The 11,914-nt window shown below is 40.6% G+C and overlaps 1 long non-coding RNA gene across 1 annotated transcript; it reads left to right on the forward strand.

The window, feature by feature from the left end:
- Nucleotides 1-225: 225 nt before the first annotated feature.
- Nucleotides 226-9,577, forward strand: LOC125887587 (uncharacterized). The gene is made up of 4 exons (XR_007449182.1): nt 226-316; nt 5,083-5,195; nt 5,499-5,596; nt 9,341-9,577. It is a non-coding gene; the product is annotated as an uncharacterized LOC125887587 (long non-coding RNA).
- Nucleotides 9,578-11,914: the final 2,337 nt, after the last annotated feature.

Below are 11,914 nucleotides of genomic sequence, written 5' to 3' on the forward strand. Positions count from 1 at the left end.
CTGAGCTTTGGAGGCCTGTATCTCTGTGACGGCTTGGCTGATTTGAGTGATTGACACCTGGTTTGATTCATTAGAGCCAATAGAATGACACTATACCCACAAAAATGAGATTGACAGCACTGTAAGCCAATCAGAGTCAGCAGAGTCCATTGTGGGGCGATGCCGGCAGCTGTGAGTGGTCATTGTTATGCTTCCCCTGGAACCTCCAGCTGGCAAGTTTTTCTGCCCGGATTCATTTGAATGACGGACAACATCACGGTAAATGGGAATGAAGCGTGATTTAACAGCAGAATGAGCTTTTCACGGCAAAAACAAAGTAAGAGAGATATTACAAATATATTTTGGCGAAAAGATTTCTGTTGTTGTTGTTCTTTGGCCTCTAGCTCTCTGATGCTTTGGTGTAGCATGCTTTGGTGCATATGTTCGGAAACAGCGGAGTCTCAGCTTTCATTTGAGATGAATGGCGTGTGTTTTGCATAACGTGTGGTCGAGTCAGAGCCCAAAATATACCGAGTGGGTCGGGATATCGATGCTGTATGGAGTTGGATTTGTTGTTGTTTATTTAGTTGTTGTTTGAGCTGTGTTTGGGGCAGGTTCTGCTGTTTAATTTGATGTGCAACATCACTATATTCTTTGTGATCAGTGTATTATTTCACACTGTGCTTGCAAAGTCGCTTTCAAAGGCTTAACAGATTTCACAGAAAATGCCGCACACTCCTCTTACTCAGCTTCACAATTACTATAAATATTGATACTGTGCAAAAGCAGTGTGCAGGATTTCCTGCTCAAACTCTCAAGCAATATATTTTTCAATGCACCTGATTCTGAAATAGTTGGATGTGCAAATATCTGTCTTCAAACTCACCAGGATGATGAAATCGACTCACCAGTCTGTAAACACTCCTTTTGCCGACTTCTAGCCAACTAGCTGCTATCTAGGCAGGTCAAGGTTTTTAAAAGTAAACATCATTAAAGGCTCTCTAAGTCCTCCTAAGCTGAGCGGAGCCTGAGCTGCCTACAGAGACCGGACTTTATCACAGCATATTCAGAGGACATGTAGCTAGCGGATAGTGAGGAGATGTTTGCTGTATGTGACAAAAACTTTCCAAGATTAAGAAGACTTAGAGAGCCTTTAAACATGCAATATATAATTTTCTGCCGCTAGGGGTCTCAAACCAAAACAATAACAGAAGACGGAGTTGGATGACGTCAGGAAGTAGCGTGGGATCATGGGAGTTGTAGTTATATAACAGATACAGATCTAACGTTCCTCACTCCGTGTAACTGAAACCGACCGTGGCAGTTTTTTTGGCAGAGCGAGCTTCAGTAGCAGAGAAATGCTCATGGACGAGGTATATTACTGAAGTTCTATTCAATTTATGTTTCACTTTATGCAAATGGGGTCCGTCGGCTGGTGTAGCAGCCCGAGCCGATCTGGTACCTTCACCGGATCGTCAAACTCTGATCTAACTATCAGTAGTAACGTTACTTAGGCTGGCCAAACGTCCTCTTTTGCCCGGACGTGTCCACTTTTCACGTCCCGTTTTTTATTTATTTACTGATTATAATGTCCGGTTTTCCGTGTGTTAAAGTCATGGCTCTCTTTTTTAGCGACTGTCTCGCTAACCTCAGTTATTTACACTCTATTCAGAAATGCTACTTACTTTGGCTGAGCGGTTAGCAATCTGCTAGTTATTTGAGCAAACTGCTAGTTACTTAGCTTTACAGTTAGCGATGGCTTCTCCCTCTCTGCTGCTCTCTCTTGCTCAGTGCGTCTTATGTTTAGCTATTCCTCTGCCTCTTTTATAAATGCAGTTCATTTACCGGCATCAGCTCAGCATTATAGAAACCTATCGTTAGATGTTGTGGTTAGCCAGCCTCCGCTCCACACCGCTCCGCAGCGGAGGCCGCTGGCCGGAGTGCTGGTGCCCCGGCGGGCAGCAGTGCTTGCAATACACTGGTGGAAATGATTAATATTTTGATAACATCAGCCAGATGTTTGCTTACCTGTCTAGTAGAACACACGCGAGGTCGGCGTCAAATTGTAGTCCTAGATTTTCACGAAGCTCTTTCCATCTCGGAAAGGCCATACCAATATTTATCCTGGATTTAGCTCTCTTCTTATCCCAAATTCTTCTGGGATCGCTTGGTTGACCCATACGTTTCATTTTACTGGGTTGTTTACCGGGACAGCTTCGGTGTCAGAAGGTGCAGCAACCGTCAATGCATAACCATGATCCATGACGAGTTAGCTTAGCCTAGCAACAGTAACGTTCATTCTCTGACGTCTCATCCGGTCTGCTTCTTCTTCTTCTCCTTCATTTAATGGCTATGGTAACTGGAGTTACGCCGCCATTGCGACCTAATGACACGGTCCGTAACTGTTATTAATATTTCATATTTATCTGGGTTTGAAAAATTGTTGGAAACATTTCTGATAATCAAAGTACACAAGTAAACAAAATATATAATATTGGTTTAGTCATTTTTAGAATTTTTTATTTGGAAAAACTACATATTATACCTTTAAACATAATGTAAGAGATGTAGCAGATTGAGCACCAGCTGAACTAGCATCCACTGCACAGGCATTGGAAATAAGCAAGATACTGTAACCTCCATGCTGCATTAGTTTCCAACGGGATAACAGGAACTGTAATATTTGAACTGTAATATTAATTTGATTCACTGAAACTTGGCTAAATCCTGGACAGCAACATTCAACCAGGTGACTCTTTTCTACATATCGATCTGACAGAGCAGAGGACTCTGGGAGAGAAGAAGAGGGGGCGTGTGCTTTATGCTGACTGGTGTGTCAGTGGGAATGAGAGATGCTCCCAGTCTTGCTGTGGATAACTGCGATAACATTACACTGTTAAGAGGCGACTGCAGTGTAGCACTGCCGTTCAGGAAGAGTGACCATGAGGCCACCTTCTTGACTTCTTAACTAGACTAAGAAACACCTTCTACCTGAGTGCTGTTGTGCAGTTGAATCACTCACTACACAGTCATGTGTGATTGACTGTGTGACTTTTTTTGTTTGTTTTTTTTTTTTAAATGTTACTGTGTTTATTTTGTCATGTAGTGCCTTGTTTACTTTGTAACTAATTTAAAAATTATTTATTTTTTATTGTGAATATTGTGCACCAAAGGGAGTTTGCAATTTTGTTGTATGCTTGCCCATATAATGAAAAATAAAGCACTTTTTCTACTTCTAAAAAGAACTAAATGCACAAGTGCACAAATTAAAGGAGCTGATGGGATCACATTTCACTGGAGTTGTATAATGAACTTGTATAATTTCCACGTGAAGAAGAAATGCTTGATTGATTGAATTTGGTGTTGAAAGTGTTGCTTTTTTTAACATTATGCAAATAAAAAAAATTAAACAAAACAAAACAAAACAAAACATTATGGCAAACTTTTATGGTCGTAAAAGCTTTTTTGTAGAGCAAATTGAGCTGCATATGTGTGCCATATTCAAGTCAATTGCAGTTACAAGGTAAGGAGTGTGGCCTTTCAAAAATTGCATTGCAGCTCACAACAATTTAGAAGACAAACGAATACTACTACTACCCCTCCTTTGGGGCATGAACCCTAAATATAGCCGCAAGAAGGAATCCCAGCTTCAAGTCCTTTTTCTTCTTCCTCCAACAGAAGGAAGCAGCTCAACTGGGTAAAATCAAAGCCACAAGCAGCAGTAAGCAGGTTCCAGGCTTCACAAGGCTGAGCAAAGCCACTTGAGCTTTTTCAATTCTGTCTAAACATGGAGTGAGACCAATCACACGCTTGTCTCGTCATTATAATGTATGCAGCATTTCAGTAACAGCGTACTCAAAGTCCCGCCATTTGCTCCACATTTATCAGAACTATCCCGCCATATTTTTTGACCAATCTTACTCATTTGTAGTGGGACTGTGTATCGTTAGTTTGGAGTTAAAGTGGACCTATTTTGCTTATTTTTAGGGTCATATTGATATAAACATGTAATATTGGGGTCTAGTGTAATAGATTTATGTGCTTTACTGTTCAGAACGCACATTGTTTGTCTTAAACTGCTCAGTGCTGCAGCACCTCTGTCTGAAATGCTGTGTTTTGGCTTATGTCCCGCCTCCCCAGCAGCCCAGTCTGCTCTGATTGGTCAGCTCACTCAGTCTGTTGTGATTGGTGCAACGCTTAGAGCGTAAATCGGAAACGTCACGCCCCTTACCTTATCTGACTTCACCGCCAGAGGCTGGCGTAAGCAACACTGCTGAGGCTAAAGCTAAAGTTAACGATTAAATTTGAGTGAAGAAACACAAGTTGACAGACAGCTTCGAAACAAACACTGGAGTAGGATGTTTCTCCTCAGTGGTAAGTTTTTATTTTGTAGCCGTCTTGTATTTCAGCTGTAACATGATAACTGTAACTTATCTGACGTTATGGGAACAACTGTATGTCTGTCCTCTGACTGAATGAAGTTAAAAAGATCTGCTGCAGAGTACAAAAGGTTTCTAACAATATAGTCAGTTACAACATAATGTGGAAACACCAACAGCAGCACTCAGCTGTTATATGACGGGGTCTAAAGCATAACTCCTTTTTAGTCTAAACAGCCTTATCAATCAGACTAATGTAGCTCGTGTTGGGTAGTAATACCAAAGTTAATATAAATTCTGCTTCTAACACATTCCCCGTTAAAAACACAAAAGATTTAACCCGTGAATTCTTTAATTTTATCACAGTAGATTGAGATGACAGCTTTCTGTATTATACAAAAACAAATGAATAGAAATAACTGGTACATGCAGATGTCTTAGCTGTCATGTTTACTGAAACCACTCTACTAAAATGTAACTGCATTTTATAATCATCTTCACCTTGTGTTTGTAATCTTTAATATGTGCAATGTACCAATGTGTCAAAGTTTCTCCACAGCATTTATATGTAATCAAAGTTTCATGGTAAAACACATGTTGCTCCCTGGATTAGTATTTGTTCTATGCAGTGATGTTGTCTCCTGAGCCTTTATTTGCAATTTATATTCTAACATTTTATATATATTTATAAAACAGTATGACTTGTGTCTTTTTTACCCATTAGGTTTTGGGGTAATGTACCAGGTTCCAGTACATCCTACATGATTGATACACTATCCAGGCCTGGAGCCTTACTGTTTGAATCCGTACACCCCACAGAACATCTAACATTTACAGGTATGACTATGGACACTAAGAGCACAGAACTGAAGAAGAGTGTGTTTTTATGACATGTAATGAGAATGTAATGTAATGTGTAAACTCAATTCTGAACACTAAGGATTCATTATATTAAAAAAACAACACTTATATAGAAATGACAAGTAAGTCTTTTGTCAAAAGAACTTTATTTTTAGCACATGTAAAAAAAGAAAAACTACAAAAAAACATACTAAATAATATACAATAGATAGATGCATAAATATAAACACAGCAGCGTTTTATCTGCAGCACTGATAGTGTCCAATTCTTTCCATTCAGGTGTCCATCCCGTCCTGTGTTAGACATGCCAGGAGTTTCCTGATCCAGCTGGTCACTGCTTTGGTCTCCAGCTGCCCCTTGGCTGAAGTGAGAGTCGTGTAAGGCAACCACTTCATCCTTTGAGGGTCTCTGATACTGGGATGCCAGGCCCTTTGGGCTGGGGATTATGGGGGAAGACTCATCAGGTCATCTGCAGTCTGTAAATTAGTGAATTTAAATATTGATTTCCTTGTGTGTAAATTAAGTGCGTCCCTGAATCCACCTTTCTTGTTTATATTTCAAGTGTTGTCACAACTATTTCATATTTTTTATCTGATGTTATTATTTTGAAAATAATAATAAAATAATTTACAAATTACTGCATATAGGTTTTTACAGTCTTTGCTGAGAGTAAAATGAAACTGAAAGAATACATTTTTACTCAGGTTCCTCTGTAATAACAGAGTCACCAGGGTTATATGTTGAGTCATGGGGGTCTGCCAGCTCTGTTTAAGTTCCTCCCTTTTTCACCTTTTTTTTTTGTTTCCTGCTCTAACATCATAACAAAGTTAAAGGCATGTGATAATGTGATGCAGAAATATATATTCTGAAGCGTCTGGGACACATCATTTCAGTACTGTAAAATATTTCCAGGTACTGTATCTCAAACACAAAAACACATATAATGTCTGTATTACGTACCATTGCTTCTTGGGTTGTTCCGTCAGAGTAGCCCTGTACAGCTGTGTGCTCATCACTAGCATCTTCTGAGATGCAACAGACTGTGTGCCCACTGAGACAGTTTGTGGAGGATCCTTTTGACATCCTACATCCTGGAATCTGGCTGTAGTGGAGAGGTGGTGGGCCCCAGGGCCCTGCTGTGATGTACTCTAAAAGACAAAGGAAAAATTAAGTATCTGAAACGGATATTGCACCAAATGAAACCCATCAACATTAGGGATGGGTATCGTTAAGATCTGATCGATACTACTACTTTTATCTATACTTCTTATCGCTTCTTTTTCATTTCTAAATAATTGCTTTTTAGAAAATATATTGATTTAAAAAGTAAATTCAGAACAGCATAACTGAATATTTCAAATATAACTTAATGTTTCTCGAGCAGCAACAGTAATTTTTACAACAGCAACATTAATTTATAAATAATATTACTGACATGACAATACTGAGTGAAGTTTAGTTTTTTATCAGTCACTGTAAGCTAGTCCTGCTGTCTTCTGTCCTCCTGTGCTGCTGTCCTCCTATCCTCTGTCCTCATGTCCTGTTCCCTCTCCGCTGATAAGTATCTGCCTAATTCTACAACAAGTGTCAAACTAAGTTAGTCTACATACAGGCAGCTGTCATTTCAGCTTATTAGTAACAATTCGCTATCAGCCAAGCTAGTGTGCTGTCTAAGTAAGCGTGTAAGACATAAAACGTTTGATAAAAGCCTATTCACAATCAAACGCAGCCACACATTTTGACAAATAAATGCAGGTCTGATTGCTGCCTGTCGGCTAATCACTCGAGCAAGTGGCAGTTAGCCTAACTACTCAGATCGGGCATCACACATAGACATGTTGAAACTTTTGTCAATATGGACATGCTGCAAATTGTTAGAGCTGTTAGATTCTCCACAATTTAATTGTTAAATTCATCTTCCTGAGACTAGCAGTGTGACTTACTGTGCGCCGCGTAGCAACAACGTTTCAAAACAATAGCTTAGGCAGTTAGCCGAGACCTACAGCTATAATGCTGTGTAAAACACGAGAGGAAAAGGGAGAAATAGGTCCTCCTTAAAGCCGATTCACAATCATTTGCAAGATCAGAAACGTATTACACAGAATGTTTGGATTCTACTGTAACTTGTGGTGTGATGTGTCAAAAGCTACGGTAGCAGCTAGCTAACCTTTGCCGTCTGAACTTGCAGTCTCGACCACACATTTGTTTCACACTGGACTGTTTGTGCACAACATATTTCAGTTTAGAAATCATTTTCAAATGCATTACTTTCACAAGCAGAGATTTTTGTCCCCTTAAACTTGGACTTAAATCCTCCACAGTGGCCACCGCGGAGAAAAAGAGGCAGGAGAGGAGGCATTAAGTGCAGAGTCAAAAAGTTATGCCTTGATGTCCGACACTGCCCCCCCTGCCTTCAGTCTTTCTATCTAACGCTCAGTCTTTAAGGCGCAATATTGATGAGCTAGAGAGCCTGGCTAAATTTAGTCAGGAAATCAAAGAATGCTGCCTATTGCTGGGATTATTGAGACATGGCTGAATGAGAGTGACACAGACAGCGAGCTGGTGCTCACTGGTTTTGGCTGTCCCATCAGACTGGACCGCTCCAGGGCAGTGATAGGGATGAGCCGCAGAGGAGGCGTCTGTTTCTATGTAAACAAGAGGTAGCCTACTGTAACTCTATTCATGTGCAAGAGGAAATATACACTCCCGCTATTGAGCTTCTCAACATCTTGTTACGCCCCTTTGATCTTCCACGTGAGTTCCTTCAGCTGTTCTTCACTTTGATGTTTATACATCCCCATGCCAACACCACTGCAGCCACCCAAGTTATTGTTGATTTATCTCACAAGCTGGATTTCATTTGTAGTGACGCTCCTAAATTCTACATGGGGGATCTGAACCATGTCCGTTTAGACAAAGTCCTGCAGACATATGAACAATATGTAAACTGCCCAACCTCGCAGAAACCCACCACTCTCGATTTATGTTATGGAAACGTCAAAGAAGGCTACAAGTCAGTTATTATGCCTAGGCTGGGGGCTTCATATCACAATTGTATTCAGAGCACACAGAACATTAAAGGTAGCCTATCAGCAATGTTACACCATACGTGCATAAATCATTAAACTGCTTTATCAATTAAAAATAAAATCCAAACTGGCTGACCAGAAAAACACACAAATTTCTTTATTGCAAAAGAAAACATAGCCTATTTCAGGAGAGAGTATGTATTCAAAGTTAAAAAGATAATATAATATACACTTTTGTTATGTTGATTTTTATATTGTATTTGTGTTCCAACACTGTGAATTCTTTGCTATAATGTTTATCATTGTTGCTGTTATTGTTATTATTAGCTGACAAGGCCAGGGTCAGTCGTGGAGTTGATGCAAAGGGACAGGATAATGCCAGTCATAGGAGTGAGGAGGAGGAAGAGACAGATGAGGAGGGACAGGAGAAAGAGGAGGAGGAGATGGAAGAGGAGGTGGAGGAGAAGGAGGAAGAGGAGGAGGAGAAGGAAGAGGAGGAGGAGGAGGAGGAAAGCGGAGCAGGAAACAATGCCAGGTACAGGTGCAGTGCGCAGGACTGGGTTTGCAATAGGTCTTTGCATAGAATTATATTATATTCAATACACTCTACTGACTGACTAATCTGTGTGTGTTGTGTTTAATCTGAACTGAAGACCTAACGTAAGGTTATAAAAGTCAGTGAACTTTAACATTATGTCACTGTTTTTATATCTGTCACTGGTGAAGCTGTAACGTTAGCGTGAGATTACCGGGTGATGACATTGTTGTGGCTCTGTTTTAGAAAAGGAGGAGGTGGAAGACTGCTTTGGTAGCATAGGATTTTCCTGGAGGCATAGGGACCTGAGACTGTGTTAAAATAATAAATAAATAATAAGTAAATGGTTAATAGTTTTGTGTTAACTGCTGTATTTTGTTCCGGGCTGGCACCAGACAGTGCTGTGTGGGTAACCAATGACTGTAGTAATCTGTAATGACTAAATTATATAAGTATTATATTACTAAAACTGCTATTTCTTTAAGAAGCTATTCACTTAATATTGGCTCTGTTCTTGCAGTTTTTCTCATGTTCTCCTCTGCTCTTATTCTACCCAGGCTCCTGAGGCTGAGGCTACGGAGGTGGATGAATGAGATCACGATGATGTCACCCATTTTTTGATTGCCACCTTTTGTGTCAAAAATATCAGTTCAGTATTCAGTTACAAGTTGAAACCTTTGACCAAAAAAATCCATCCTAACTCAAGCTAATAAGATTAAGACATTTTTGTCTTCCTCAGTGGATGTATGGTTGGTGATGTCACTCATTTGTTTGACTGCAACCTTTTGAGTAATAAAAGCTGGTAAAAATACATGAAAAAGTACTTGTCCCTGTTTTTTATTTCATAATGATAATATTTAATGATTTTTCACCGCCGCACTGAAAATGTCCCCGATTTTCATCTCAGAAATCTGGTCACCTTACCTTAAGAGGTATTTTACATAACAACCTACAGTTCGTTCAGCACAATGACTACTTTGAGATCAAGAAAGGACACTTCCCAAAAGGAAGAAGCCGCTACCAGCGATGTTAGCATGGCAGCTCTAACTAGCCTGCTAGAAGACCACAAGGCAGCTCTCTCATCAGAATTCAAAGCCTCCATGGCCTCACTGGAATCCAAAATCAACCTGATACACACTACAGTATCAGACCATGGTCAACGGATCAACTCCCTAGAGACAAACGCCAAACTGACCGACGAACGCTTAACCACATTGGAGGCTACCTGTGCAGAGCTAGCAGCTAGCAACGCTAAGCTAAGGGCTAAGACTTCAGACCTCGAGTCAAGGAGCTGACATGCTAAAGTTCGCATAATCAGGTTGCCGGAGTCAATCGAGGGACTCCGTCCAACCACCTTTTTGTCTAACCTGCTGCAAAAAGTAATGGGTGAGGAGGTGCTGCCTACACCACCAGAATTGGAGCGTGCACACAGGACACCATTCACCAAGCCTAAGCCGAATGAGAAACCGAGGACCGTCATCATGTGTTTTCGCAGCTTCCAGACCAAGGAAAAGGTAATTGAATCCTTATCCGCTGCAAGGGTCCTAAGGACAGAGGGATGTCATATGCTAAAGCCCTGTGAGGCAAATTGTGATTTGTGATATTGGGCTTTATAAATAAAATTGATTGATTGATTGATTGATTGATTGATTGATTGATTGATTTTGTCTGGTCAGCCTTGTGTCAGCAGGCTTTTGATAATGTTAAATCACTTTTGTGTTCCTCTCCTGTTCTCGCAGCTCCTTGTATGTATGTGGGGGCGGGAGCGGTGTTGCTCCAATCAGATGGTAACGGTGTGGATCGTCCTGTGAGTTTCTTCTCAAAAAAGTTTACCCTCCTTTCAGTTAAATTATTCAGTCATCGAGAAGGAGACTCTTGCACTTGTCTGGGCGTTACAGCATTTCGATGTTTATGTTGGTTCTAGTGTCCCTCTGGTCGTATATACGGATCACAACCCCATCACATTTCTGCATACTGTACAGTGCCAAAACCGCAGGCTGATGCGTTGGATGTTGTTTTTGCAACCCTATAGTTTAGACATCCGCCACATCAAAGGCTCGGATAATGTTGTGGCCGATGCCTTATCTAGAGCTCCTAGCTCCTAAGTATTGTATTGTATGACTGTGTATTTAACCCCTCTGGTCTTTCTATGTCTCTCTTGTCTCTCGTGTTTTTAAAACTTGCAAATTAAAAGGGGAAAAATATCTAGTTCTGTTCTTAATAATTGAGTAATTTTGTAAGCAGTCTAATTGTTGTTGTTGGTGTTCCTACTGGAACCCCTTTTTTAAGGGGGGGAGTGTGATGACTCCTCCGTGCCACTTGGTGTGCTGGCTTGCTGGTTTGCTTCTGCTTTCTCTTTCAGGTCTGGTTGTGCGTCTATAAAAGCATCTCCTTATTCAGATGTCTGCTCTCTCTCTTCCATCCTGCACACACATCTGTATGGGCACCGCGGCACGGCTGCTTGGCTCTTCTTTTCATTTTTGCATCAACACACCCTCACTCATCCATTCATGCTACACTACTGATTACTGAAACTGATCTTTATGCTTATGTTTTATCAATAAATTTTGATTATTTTGCATTGAACTCTCGTCTCTACTCCATTTTTGTTACAGTCTACGAGCCGGCTGTAACAATTATCACGTCACTTACTAGCCTGTGGGATGTATCTTCCAGTCTAAAGACCCATTCCTCCATCTCCTCCAGTCTCTCCTGTATGCCATTCACTGTGTTCTTGAACTCGGTGGTTGTTTCCCTGACTGTCGAGAGGTTGCTGCACCCCCTGAAGTGTGGCACAAGTGATCTCAGCAGACGTAATCTCCAAACTTGTTTTTCTGACATCCTGCATTTGCGATGGTAACGTGGATGTGATGTCCTCCTCTTTCGGGCCTGTCCTCCTTTGAAGTACTTAAAAGTAGTTATGGATATCATAGTAGCTCAGAAGCACACTCTAGGAAATTCGACCAAAAAAAAAAACCGCTATAAATTGTGGAAATTAGGTATGAAACAACTTCATAAACAGCCTGTCTTTTGCACTGCCATCTTTCAGTACATATTCCTTTTTTTTTTTAAAGATGACCATTGACTGTGTCAATGCTCAGGAGGCAGTTACAAACATTTGTTTAGAGGGC

This window comes from Epinephelus fuscoguttatus, linkage group LG4 (assembly GCF_011397635.1).
Source record: "Epinephelus fuscoguttatus linkage group LG4, E.fuscoguttatus.final_Chr_v1".
Taxonomy (NCBI): domain Eukaryota; kingdom Metazoa; phylum Chordata; class Actinopteri; order Perciformes; family Serranidae; genus Epinephelus; species Epinephelus fuscoguttatus.